Source organism: Coffea arabica, chromosome 8e, assembly GCF_036785885.1.
Source record: "Coffea arabica cultivar ET-39 chromosome 8e, Coffea Arabica ET-39 HiFi, whole genome shotgun sequence".
Classification (NCBI taxonomy): domain Eukaryota; kingdom Viridiplantae; phylum Streptophyta; class Magnoliopsida; order Gentianales; family Rubiaceae; genus Coffea; species Coffea arabica.
The window spans coordinates 33,600,877-33,615,163 of NC_092324.1; the positions used below are offsets into that span (position 1 = coordinate 33,600,877).

The 14,287-nt window shown below is 34.1% G+C and overlaps 1 pseudogene; it reads left to right on the forward strand.

Annotated features, from left to right (window-relative positions):
* Window positions 1-130: 130 nt before the first annotated feature.
* LOC140004583 (disease resistance protein Roq1-like) lies at window positions 131-7,643 on the forward strand (annotated as a pseudogene).
* The last annotated feature ends 6,644 nt before the right edge of the window (window positions 7,644-14,287 follow it).

Sequence of the window (14,287 nt, forward strand, 5' to 3'; positions counted from 1 at the left end):
AGATAAAAAATAATAAAAAAATTAAAAAAATACGTTAGAATTTGTGTTTATAATGTATTTGTGTGTATAATGTAAGTAAATTATTTTTTTTTCAAATCATTCCTATCCAAACAACTTCGAACACTCCTAAATGGACTTTCCTAGATGGACTTGGGAAGTTTTCTTGAGCAAGAAATGAGAAACATTAATTGCCTCCTCTTCTTCTTCTTCTCCTTCCGCTCCTAAATGGACTTATCATGCTTTCTTGTGCTTTAGGGGTGAAGATGTCCGAAAGAGCTTTGTCTACTTCCTCTACAGTGCTCTGCAACAAAAGGGAATTATTACACCTTCAAAGACGATGAAAAGCTTGAAAGAGGAAGACCCATTTCACCTGCATTAGGCCAACCTATTAAAGAGTCAAGAATTGCAGTTGTCATTTACGCCAACCTACTTCTTCATGGTGTCTGGATGAGCTTGCAGAGATCATTGACTGCAACCACAAGTTAGGACAAATTATTCCGCCGGTATTTTACTATGTGGATCCATTTGTAGCGAGAAAACAGAAAGGCAGTTTTGGTAAAGGTTTTGTCAAACATGAAGATGAAGCAGAGGACAAGGAAAGGGTTCAAAAGTGGAGGGCAGCTCTTGCTGAAGCTTCTTCTACTTCTGGCTGGGATGTTCCCAAAACTGCCAATGGGTAAAGTCACTAGCTTTGTTCTTTAAAAATTTGAACTAGCATCCCTTCTTTTTGGGCCAATAGTTGGCTATTTGGTTATGATTTTTTAATTGCAATAAGGCGTTAGATTTTTTTTTTGTTTGGTATTTTTTTCCTCTAGGTCATCAATCCTTTTGTTGGTGAACTTTTCCTGGTTCACTCCTCTCTCAATTTGGTGGTTTTAGGTGAAGTGTTAATGGTCTTGGTTAAAAGAAATTAGATCTGAGTTTGACTTGACCAATCCCATGATTCCGATACTGCTACTGATCCATAAATCATGCACCGCAGAGGATACATATATATATATATATATATATATATATATATATATAGACTCGCACATACACACATTTTTCCTCCAAGTATTCAATTTTCTCAGTGTGGTTGGGAAAGCAGAGAAAAAAAAACGTTCTGTACCATTAACTGATAAATAATTACATCGATTTTTCTATGAAACCAATAATGTGTGTCTCAGAAAAAAGACAAAATTGTACACAGGGTTCAGCAATAAAGAATAGTGACAACCACAAAAATGTTAACCAGTGGGCCAATGGCTCAGTGGCCACCAGGGAGGGACTTAAGTCTCTCCTTGGGCTGTTGGCGAGGGTTCAAACCTTACCAGCAGCGAAAAAAATCTAAGGGTTGTGAGCTCAGAGGCGTGGATAATTGTGCTAGTTTTTGTCAAAAGTATAATCTATTAACATGAAGTGTCTAACGCCTGAAATTTTCCCAAAGCAGCTGAAAGTGTTTGGACAGGAGTTTATTTGGATGATTTATTTGAAATAATTACTATAACTTATGATGTGATGTATATGAGATAAAAAGATAATTGAAATTTGTGAAGTAAATTATTTTATTTCAAATCTTCTCAATCCAAACACTTTTTTTTTTGTTTTTGGTTGAATTTTTGTTACATGCATTAGCACGTTTTCATAGAACATACTCTATACTTGCTTGTCACACCTGAATTTCTGTAGCACATCATTTTGTGTGAAAGAGGGGCAGGAACGGTTCCTGGCAATTCACGGCCAAGATTTGGCCAAAAAAATTGTACGGTCTAGATTTCATCTAATATATCGATTCTAATAACATGTGTGGAACCCGCAAAATTTTGTTCTAAAGTTAGACGTTATTGAAAGTAAGTCACACCATATGCAAACAAAGTTACGCCGTGTGCAAAATATACATAACTACTAGGAATGGTTGCAACACCTACAATCGTTCCTATCCCTGTTCCATTGCAACCGTTCCTGCCCCTGGTCCATTTTGTGTTTTGTGGGATGTATGTCAATAAAATTGCCATCAGTTTTAACATTCTCAATGAACCGAGCAAAATTATTGTTTTATCATCATTTTTTAAAAAAAATTAAATGTATCTCTGTTTTAGCTTGTATCTCTGTTTTAGCTTGCATTTTAAGCTGACATGTTGTTCCAAGCTTTAGCTCTGCATATAATCAAAATTAGTATCATGTGAATATATTCATGCTTTCACTCTGGCAGAATTTGGCTAGTGTTCTTTTCAACATTTCATTTTAGTTTTAGAAGGATCCTTGCCTTCATTCTCGAGTTTATTCTAAGAAGAATCCTTCATTTCATGCTTTAAATCGAATTATTGACTCATGTCATTTCTATCTAATTAGATGCGTATAAGGTTATGAAACAGAAATGAAGAAATAACTTATTCCAACCTAAACATTTTCTGTACTTTCATTGATGCCTGCATTCCTATTAGGAGTTAATTAATTGTACACAAAAGAAGATAAGTAGCAACCAGGTGACTCAAGTCCGATTGTCATATCATGTCAAACTTAGGATGCCAAAAAATCGAATCCTTCTCATTTTACTACGTGAAATTGTTTTAAGAACTTAGTAAGTCACGCGTAATGAGCAATAAAACCATATTTGACCCCTAAACCAGTCCATAATGAGTAAGTCAAAAACTATTCTTCTGTATTCTTCAACAGGTCAAACACGATCATCTTCTGTATTCTTCTCATTTTACCTATTTATAACCCATTTATTTTAACTTTTTGTAAACTCATTTAAATTCACTTTTGCAAACTAAGTTATCAATTTGTACCGCTCTTTGTACCCATCATTAGCTTTAAATATTTACTTATAATGTTCAATAAGCCTAATTATCAATTTTTTTCCATTTATACTCTATGTCACAAAATTACCTATTATTTAATAATTGAATAATAAAAATATAAAAATTTGAACTAAGTACTATAAAAATTAATATAAAAACTTAATCCAAAAATTTTGAACCCCTAACATTTTTTTATATATAAATTTAAAATTTCATTTTAGAAAGATAAGAAAATAGGCTAAAATTTATTATAAATTGGTAATGCTGAAATATGAGCAAGTTAACAAACTAAGAGAAAATAAAATAATAAGATAAAATCAACAAATAATAATAATAATAATAAAACAAAAGTAGTTAACACCATGACAAAATGAAAATTTTGAAAAAAAAATTGGTAGGGGAAAAGAAGAGACTTGGGGGGAAGAGAATTCTAAATGGGTTAATTGGGTTTTATGGGTTACCCAATAATACCCATTTATTAAATGGGTATTATTGGTAACCCATTTATACCCATATATAAAAATTTAAGATACTCATACTCATCTATTTATGGACGGGTATGGATAAATTTAATTAAGTGGGTATTATTGGTAACCCATTTATACCCATAAATAAAAATTTAAGATACTCATACCCATCTATTCATGGACGGATAATTTAATTAAGTGGGTTGATTTGCCAGCTCTAATGATGACAAACAATGATGTTGCTTGGTACTCCATAATACATTACATTGAAGTATCTATCTATCATATTGGGGCATCTGCTCTGTAGGAGCATTTATTAGTGTTTCTTCCAAATTAGCATTTGTTAGATCTATCTATTTTGAGAATATGGTTAATAAATGCAACTCCTCTTGCATGATTTTTAATCACCTTTTATTTTCCTTTTTCATGCATAAGCATGAGTCTAAATGCACCCAAGAAATTCTCGAAGATGTGATGGCTAAATTGGGAAGAATCGTAGCAATTGAAGAAAAAAACCAAGTCGGTATTGATTCTCGAGTTCAGAAAGTAATGCATTGCTGAATTTGATGGGGTACACTTTCTGGGGATTTGGGGAATGAGTGGAGTAGGTAAAACAACCATAGCAAGGGCTGTTTTTGACCGAATATCCATACATTTTGAAGGTGCCATCTTTCTCCATGAAGTTAGAGAACAATCAAAAAGTCTGGAAAATTTGCAAGAGAAGATTCTTTCAAAAATTCTTTGCTTAAAAGATTTGAGAACCAGCAGTGTTTCTGAAGGTTCAAATATGATTCAGAGATGACTGTGCTGTAGAAAAGTCCTTATTGTTCTTGATGACGTTGACCACCTAGACCAATTAGATGCTTTAGTTGGAAAGCATCAGTGGTTCGGTGATGGTAGTAGAATCATCATAACCACAAAAAATAAGCATTTGCTTGTCACACGTGAAGTAGATAGAATTTACAAGGTGGACGTGTTGAATGAATACGAAGCCATTCAGCTGTTTAGTTGGCACCCTTTTAAGGAGGACTATCCTGCAAAAGATTATGAGGAGCTTTCGATTGGATAATGCGATATCCACCACTAACTCCGTCACTGCCGTCAATCCGGCTCCACTCCCCTCATTCCAATAAGACAGCGTGGGAGGTAGAAGCAGCAAGAAAAGCCCGCCTTAGGCGCAGAGGCTTTTCTGCTTTTGTTGTATCATGTATGGGTTATTAATTAGGACTCTATTTCCAACTTAGTTAACTAACAGTTCGGTTAAGCTAGAGTTGAAGGGTGCATGAAAATTTTAATTTCTGTCCTTCTAACAGCCCTAATGATATCTACGGATCCAGCAAACTAGCACTACTTGATTAATATTCTTGTATCCCATTTTACTAGTACTACTTATTATGGTCAAATTTGTACCTGGTTTACCGCATTTGATCTTTGATCACCCAACAAATAACTCTTTTTGTCCCTTAATTCCGTCCAAGATGTAAATCTCAAAACCCGGACAAATGTTCACCAAACGTTCTTTGGGCGGCGGACCAAATTTCGCAAACAAATGTGCAAGTTAGCATTGTTTGGAAAGTCATTTTTTATTCAAAATTTTTTTATATTTTTTGCGAACACAGTTTTTAATCACTGTTTCGTCTCAGATACTATATCATATTGCTATAATATATTTTTTTACAAAAATTTCAGAAAATTACAATTCAAAGAGGACCTTAATTCGGGAAAATTCCAACCGAAAACTACCAGATTAGCTACACTTATTTAAGAGCTGGTTGATGGTGCTGGAGAATTCGTGCTGATGACTGATGACTGAAACACGTAAGTCACTCGCGCAAGGGAGGGGGCATTTGTTGAAAGAGAAGCAAAAGCAAATCAAATGTGTGCGATCGCCGATGTGTTAGAGAGAGAGAGAGAGAGAGAGAGAGAGAGTTGAACATTAAAAAGAAAGAGCCATGAGAAAATGAGATTTTGTAAGAAAAATGGAAAAAAGAAATATGAGTGTTTGTTTTATATAAATAAGTTATAAAAAAAATTAATAAGATGTGATAGTGCAACGATTATTATATTGGTCTTCTATTACAAAGGTCATGAGTTCGAATCTTGAAAGCTATATTTTGCAAAACGTAAATAAAAAAAAAAAAGAAGAGGAAACTCGAAAACCGGAAAAAACCTGTTCAATTCGGTTTCGACGGTTTCACGATTGGACCGGTTTTTGACCGATTTTCTAGCATGATCAACCCTAACATAGAACTGGACCGATGCCATGGCCGGTTTGTGGTTCAATCGGTCGAACCGGCCGGTCCGGTCCGGTTTTCAAAACATTGCCCTTAGCTCTAAAAGTTTTAGGTAGCTTTCTGTGTGGCAGAGGCTAAATGGAGAAGTGAAATTATGGAAAAGCTCAAAGTAAGTTTTAATGGACTCAAAGAAGTTGAAAAAGAAATTTTCTTGGATATTGCATGTTTCTTTAAAGGGAAGAAGAAAGACCACATCAGAAGAGTACTTAATAGTTTCAATTTCTATCCTGATATAGGCATAAAGGCTCTCATCGACAAATCTCTGGTAACTGTTTCTGGAGGAAGGATTCTGATGCATTGTCTAATACAAGATATGGGTTGGCATATTGTTCACTAAAAGGCTCCAGAAGAGCCAGGAAAACACAGCAGGCTATGGGCAGCATAGGAAATTTGTGACGCTTTGGCTAGAAACAAGGTAAGTGATCTCATTCCACCTAGAAAAATATTTCAATTATATTTCTCGAATATGTTGTTTATGCAATCTCTCCTTTTCTTCTCCTGCTAACCTGTTTCCTGGCCGGCGGCAGAAAATGTTGGACTTGTCTACCCCAAAAGACGTTGTAATTAAGAATGAAGCCTTTGAAAAGACGAAGAAACTAAGGCTAATCAAAATCAATAATGCTTCTATTTCTCACTGCCCAAATTGCATACCGAATGAGATACAGTGGCTTAACTGGCATGGATACCCTTCAAAATCCCTTCCAGAGAGTTTCCAACCTGAAAAACTTGTAGGACTCAAGCTACAATATAGCCACGTCATACAATTACGGAAGGGGATAAAGGTACCATCTTAAACTTGTATTTATTGTTGTTTCCTAATGAATCTTGCTTGAACCCATATGATGTCTTTTCTTTTTCCCTTTTTCCTGTCATTTCTTCATTTTGCCAAAAACCTTTTGACAGTTGCTGGACAAATTAAAATACATCAACCTTAGCCATTCCCAAGAGTTAATAAGGACCCCAGATTTCATAGGGATACCTAATCTTGAGAGATTGATCCTCGAAGATTGTTGAAGTCTTACTGAGATACATCCTGCTCTTGGGTATCTAAAAAGGCTCCAACTATTCAATCCGAGGAACTGCACAAATCTTGGGAGCCTTCCAAAACAAATTATCTTAGAAAGTCTCGAAGTGATGATTCTCTCAGGATGTTCAAAAGTTGGGAAATTTTCAGAAATCTTGCGTACTATGGATCACTTAAAAGCGGTGTATTTGGAAGCTACTGCAATAAAAGAACTACCACCATCAATTGAGCACCTTACAAGCCTTGTTTTGTTGAATCTAAGCTATTGTAAAAGTCTCACAAGTCTGCCAAGTAGCCTTTGCAGATTGAAATGTCTTAAAGCTCTTATTCTTTCTGGCTCCTCAAAACTTGACAAGTTACCAGAAGAGCTAGGACATGTACTAAGCTTAGAAGAGCTTTATGTTGATGAAACTGCCATCTCCAAGCCACCATCCTCTGTCGCACTTATGAAAAACCTAAAAACTTTATCTTTCAGAGGATGTAAAGCAATGGCATCTCGTACATGGAGAGCATTCTCATCTTCTTGGTTGCTAGGTCAAAAAATTCAAGATTCAATGGTCTTGGTTCTTCCATCTGTTTCAGGATTAAATTGCCTGGCAAAACTAGGTCTTAGTGATTGCAATCTGTTAGATGGAGGATTCCCTTGCAATTTGGGGAGCTTATGCTCCCTGATAGAATTAAATCTTGGCTAAAACAACTTTATCAGTATCTGTGCCGCAAGTATCAAGAGCCTCAGCCTCAGTCGCCTTCAAATCCTTGAATTAGTTGGATGCAAGAGACTTGAGATACTTCCACAGCTTCCACCGAGTATAGGAGAGTGTATGCAGATAATTGTACATCATTGCAGAGTACAACTGATTTATTGACAAAGTATGGGAAGTTACACAGGGCTTCATTTAGTAGTTGTTTCCGGATTCTTCAGGACAAACAAACTTCTAGCATGATATGTGCAACTTGGCATCATCTACTAAAGGTTATTGAATTGTTAAGTACTAAATCTGACACATTTAAATGTATAGGTTATTGAATTGTTAAGTACTAAATCTAACACATTTAAATGTACATGACACTTAATGATAAATGAATAGGTCACTTATTTTTAAGAACAAGTTTTGTCTCGAAAATTTAGTACCACTTAATTAATTCAAATGTTCAATTTTTAGTTATCAAATACGTCTGAACATGTTAAGATTTGAGCCCATTAACTTTAAGTGCTAAATTGAGTTATCAAACAAGACCTTTGTGCATATTGTGATGGGCAAAAATAAATGCACTAAAGTAGCATTCATGAGAAAAGTCTTAAATAATATTAGCTGTTTTAAATAGAGCTTTCAAAATGGATGACTTGGAGGGGTTTGAACGGGTTATAATTGGATAATGAATATAATTAAGTCAATCCATTTATACCCATTACGTCTTTTTTCAGTTTTGTACGGTAAGCGAGAGTGCTAAGCATATAGATCATGAATGGGAGGTCTTACTGCAGGTAGCAATTATGCAGAGGCAATATAGTAGATGCAAGTACTCCAACAGTTTGCATAAGAGAGCAAAAATTTTTGTCTTCCCTCTAAATAGCAACAAAGTAGTTGCCCCCAATTTGATATCTTAAATCAAAATTCTCTGCGGAATTGCTCATTAGTAGAGGAACCATTATATTGGACACTAATTCTTCGATGCACTACATATAAGAATAAACTTTCCTTCTTTCCCGATTTTCAACATATTCAGACGGCACACAAGAAAGAAATTGCAACAACACTATTTTTGTGAGAGACAAAAGAATAAGCTATTAGTTAACCACCACCATAACCTCATGAAATAATGGATCATAGCTATTAGTCTTAGCATTAGACTCCATTTTTTCTTTTTATCTTCACCCAAATTCTGTCTAATACTAACCCATACTCAAAACACCAGAGCAAGTGAAAGAGAAGTCATGGAAATATAAAGTCACAGCAGTAATATGCAACAACTACTGAGCAGAGAAGAGAAAGACAAAACCCAAAGTTCTTTTTCCTATTGTTTATGCTAAAAGGCAAGCCAAGCAATATTCCTAACGAGATCTACATTATATCATGTGGATAAACTTTTTCAGTCTACATTACTTCAAATGGTCCATGAATAAAGATATAGATGAGAAAACTAAGATAATGCTAAAGATATTTTTACAAGCAATCCATTCAATACAAAGCAAAATTCACTGGAAAAAGATGATCACACACCTGAAACAAGAGATGCTTACTTTGCTTTTTGCTGACATTTCCAACATTTGAGCATCAAAACCCACAAAAAAAAAAAACAAATATTGTTAAAAGATGATTCTGAAAAAGAATGGCAAACTGAGAGGAAAAAAGCAAATACTTACCAAAAAGACTTATCATAGAGATAAGCCTTCCTTTTCCTTTTTGCAGGGAAGCTAGGAAGCCATAGAAAGAGGTAGGATAGGGGAAGGAGGAGACAACTACTTTCTCATTCTTATTTAAAACAAAAAAAAAAAGAAAGAAAATAAACATACAAAAGCTGCCATCAAGTCCCATCATTTTTCTCTAGTCTAATAAAATCATTCTTTTGTAAATGAATCAAGTGGTAGAGAAATTTGCAAGTATAATTGTCCGCTTGGCACTGACACACAACTATAATCTAATTTGAAGGTTAAGATGTATTCACAGGCAAATGATCAAGCAGAAAGCAAGCAACTTTTGCAAAAATTAATGGGTGACCTTAAAACAGAGATACTTGAACTACGTTTCCTTTTCAGTTGATTCTCCAACCCTATAAAGCCATGTAGACAAACAAGAAATAGCTATCTTTGTTAGAGAATGGTTCTGCATAAGGAAAAGGAATAGAAAAAGTAAAAAATTTGAAAACTAAATTCTTAACAAAGTAGCTGAAAATAGAGAGAAAGCCTCTACTTGTGTTTTGTTTTTCTAGAGAAACCAGACAACAGGGTGGGAGGAATCTATATGTTTCCTCCCTGGATCTCTTATCCTTAAAATTATTCATTAAGGGGAAAAATTCATTAAGAAATGATGATCAACTCCAATCTTCATCCCCAAATCACATTCGCAATAATTAATAAATAAAATAGCAAGCAAGAATTTCACATACGTTCCAAGTTTAAACCCAACCCAAAATCACTTAGTTGGCAGAAAACAAAATAATAACTAGAAAAAATGGCCTTATTGACATCTGGATGCCTTAGAACACTGGAGACCACCACTGAAAGTTGCAGTTAATACTAAGAAACATCACCAATAGTTTATCATAAAAAGTAGAGAAAACTATAGACACCTGAGGCTAAGAAATTAAAATTTTGAATCTCCTCTAATACATAATACCAAAGTTCTAGCACATTAATGATCCAGAGCAAGAAAAACTAACCTCCAGGGAAATTCCTTTCTTAAAGCTTTTCTCCTTCGGTAAGAAGCTCTGTATCTATGTTTCTCCTCTTTTGTTTGGTCATATGTGAACCTCTATTTTACAGATATACTGGACAAAATGAAAAAAAGAAAAGATGGTAAGAATTTCTCAACAAACAGGAGGAAAGGAAGAGTGAAAGAACTGCTCATCAAATCAAATCCTGCAAACCAAAATTTTCAATGATGGGTTTTCTGCAAAAATCTGATGGTTACAACTCCAATAAGTCAAACGGCCAAACATTTTTTTGGGTAAAAAAATCCCTGAGTTTTGGGTAATACCTAATCTCTGTACAATTATGTGGGTTTCATCCCCGCAAGTACAATCACTAAGGCCCTATTTGGTTCTAGGAAACCAGTGAGGAAAGTAAAGTGAGCAAATGGAAGGTAAATTCCTTGTGAAAACCTAATCCTTTCTCTTGTTTGGGAAACAAAATAAAGTAGTAGGGAAATGGCAAAAAATTGCACAGAAATTCTTTTCTTTGAATCATGGATTTTGTGAAAGAAATGGGATTGGAAAACATGAAAAGAAAAGAAAATTCATCTTAAATCAATCATAATCAATTTTGTTGAACCTGCACTTGGATGAACGATGATTCTCACTCTTAAACTTGCCTAACAATTGTATCGTACTTTAATTTACTTTAAGTAAAGTGGACAACCATGGTTAAGTTCTAAATGGTGGACAACATTGAGAATTCATTTGATTCTATAAACAATTCTATTGTGACTAAGCTAGTAAGAGAATTGTATTGTTACAAAACTAAGTTCAAAAGCAAGCTTGAATCCCCAAAACTCCATAAAATTGAAACGAGTAATGTATTCATAAAACTGAAAAACAACCAATATTTTAATCCAAAGAATTCAAAAGAAATAAAAAAAATTGTAAAATTCACCTAAAAAAATCGCTCTCTTTATTCCCAAAAAAAGGCCTAATAATCTAAAATTACATCAAAATCCACTACCTCATATATTTATGGTAAAATATCAACCGAATAATGGTCTATTTGCTTTTTGGAGAAACAAAAGAATGAAAAGTAAACTTTGTAGTTGCAACTACTGCATATAAGGCAGTTTATATGAAGTATTTCAAAGTTAAAAGGTTGAAAAAAGATAAAGGGTACAACTTTTCTATGCATAATAGTAATGCTTTTCATTACTGAGTCATTTGCTATTGCAGATCTATAACCATATCCTAGTCTGAAGCAGCAACGCCACAAAAGACATTTTATTAATACATTGGCTGCTCAATTATGCCTCTAACATTTAAACAGATACATTTTGTCATTATGGCATAGGAGTACACTTCAGAGCCTCTATCTGCGACTAGTATATCTTCTTAGCACATTCGATTATCTTAGGACAGAAGATTCTACTAAGGGAAAAGAACCATGTCTTCCATTATGATTCTGTCACATACCTATCTTCTTGGAACATTGCTTCACTTTCAATTTTTTGCACATGCTCTAGAAACTCATCATTGGCATTTGATCAACAATAGCATGTACAACCACATTTTAACAAAGAAATCTCATTTTGCAGTAACATTGCTGAATTTTTGTTGAAACTCAAATACCTTACACTAGCCATGTCGAAATTACATAAAATGAGATTGAGTCAAGGCAAATTCAGGAGTCCACTGGACAGAATTCAACCATGAATATCTTATAGAAATCCAACCTGCAATACCCTTATAAACAATAAATAATTGTCAGTTTGGTTATTTAACATCACAAATATCTTAACTTTATTGATGTCATGAGTTAGTTAGAGGTTTCACGAATTTCACATACCATTCCTTGTAGATTACACAATATGATGACATGTCACATATGGTTGGTTCCTATTTCTGGGCTAAACTGATGAAGTTCAGTTCTTTTCTGTATCTTAGTGATAATGACAAATATTTTCCTAAGGTCAAACTGCTAATTTAATAATATTCTAAAAGGATTCTGATCATCCTGGTTTTACTTCTGATGGCCATGTATTATTAAGAATCTCTAACTTGCCTGCAAGGTTGTGATTCAGAAAATTCAAAGAATATATCAATTAAATGTTGGTAAGATCAAGATTAGCTGTGACTTTAGTGCTTATTTGTAGGTAACTTAAGTTAGTTTGAACAGATACAGAACAAGTTAAAATTCATCTCTTGATACAACCAATGCATGTATCATTTAATAGACATAAAAATTTATGCAGACTCATAGACAAATTCCTAATGCCATGAATCAGGAATACTATACATGCCAACCTACATTACGGGTATTGCCACGGAAATCATCATCGTCGAACGGTTTGAGGGATTGAATAGTTTGGAATGGTACTAACATAGTCTACTCACAACACCAATGCGAAAAAATAAAAATCAGTTAACCTTAATACAAATATATAATAGGTACAAAATCTCCTGAATGAACAGAAAAACCAGTTTCTATGTGAATCAAAACAGAAGAAAAGCAACAGAATTAAAAGAAAAAAGGGCTCAAAGTCTCCAAGGGGCAAACCTATGGCAAAATAGAGAAATTCGAGGTGATTTTGCACTTTCCCAGAGCCTTTCATCACCCTTGCTCTAAAATTGGCAACGACGACTGCCGGAAGCCATGTCGGAGAAGATTTAATTTGACCCGATTTCTCTTATAGCCCAGTTTGGATCTACATTTTGTCCGGTCCTTTGATATTTTTACCCAAATAAAGTCTGTTACGTTGATCCGGTTTTCAGTGATTTCTTCCATTTCCTCATATTTTAGTAAGGAAATGTGTTGTAATTGAGTGAAGATGAACAACAATTTCCCCGCTACTTTCCCGAAATTGCTTTCCTTTGTGGTTCCTTTTGAAGAACCAAACAGGGCCTAAGTAAAGCAAGAATTCTATAGTCGAAATGGGAAGCAAATTTCTCGGATTGTCAGCCAAAAATGAGGAAGACCTCTCTGTCTCTTTTGATTTCTTTTGTTTTCTTTTGATAATAAAATAGAATAATTTTATTAACCATGAGATCAAATTATTCGCACCAAGTGCAGAACTAATAAAAAGATTGAGAAAAGTTTTTCCTTCTACAAGAATCTAAAAAATTAATAGCATACTAAACAAGGTTATGAGCAGAAACATTAAACAATTTAAGAATTCATGAAACTTTCCAACACATGAAATCTTGACATAAGATAATGGCATTTTCAATCAACAAACCACGTGATGAATCATCAGATGAATTTTGTGCAATTTAGAAACACATTTAGTTATAGTTATAATCCAAAAAGATCCTTCGGTCCTAAATTAACCAAAGATCCAAGCATTTAGTTATAGTTATAATTTAAAAAGATCCTTCGGTCCGAAATTAACCAAAGATCCAAGCATTTAGTTATAGTTATAATTTAAAAAGATCCTTCGGTCTCGAATAATTGATCCTAAGTTCACCGAAATCCAAGAACAAAAAATGTGACACACAAACTCCATCCGCACTAAAACAATTCAGCCATCAAAACAAAATTTCTCTCATGAGCAGGAACTATTTAATCACTTTGATTGTAAATTGGAGGTTCGAACCATATCTGTAATGAAAAAAATTTGAAAGAGATATCAGAATACCTTTTTAGTTTAGTCGAATCTGTATAGCTGTTAATTTTTTATACATGCTCTTTAGACTTCCCTCCTAGTAATAAGATAGATTATGTCACGGTAACGTTATCGTTGCGACAGGAAAAAAAAAGAGAGTAAGGAATTGTTTGGACCTTTTTTTAACGCTTAGGGGCTAAATACAAACCTAGCAGTGCTAAAGACAAAAATACCTCTCAACAATTACTTACTATTTGGAACAAGAGTGCAAACCTGAAGGACTTAATTGACAATATGTACATTTTTAGCATAGCTCCTCCCTTCTCCTTTTGACGTGGCGCAATGTGAGTTAAGAGGGTTGTATTTTTATCTATTTGGTAGTTATTGGGACACACTTCTAAGAAAAGTTTCTCATGAGTTTGTTTGGATTGAGCATTATTTACCCAATTTTATTTGTTTACATCATTATTACAATTTCCAATACACCTTTTTATCTTTCCAATTACCTTTTTATCTCACATACATCACATCACAAAAAGTGCTACAGTAAAAATATCCCAAATAATCTCAAATAACTTACATTATCTCATGAAAAAATTGGTTATAAATTACAAACATTCAAGGAAAAACTAGGGCAAGTGACATAAAATTTTGAATCAAAAGCAGAGTTTGACGGTTGAATCAATAATCTCACCATTATGAATAGGCAAGTAATATAAGATTTACTGCAAGTTCCAAATTTCTCCAATAA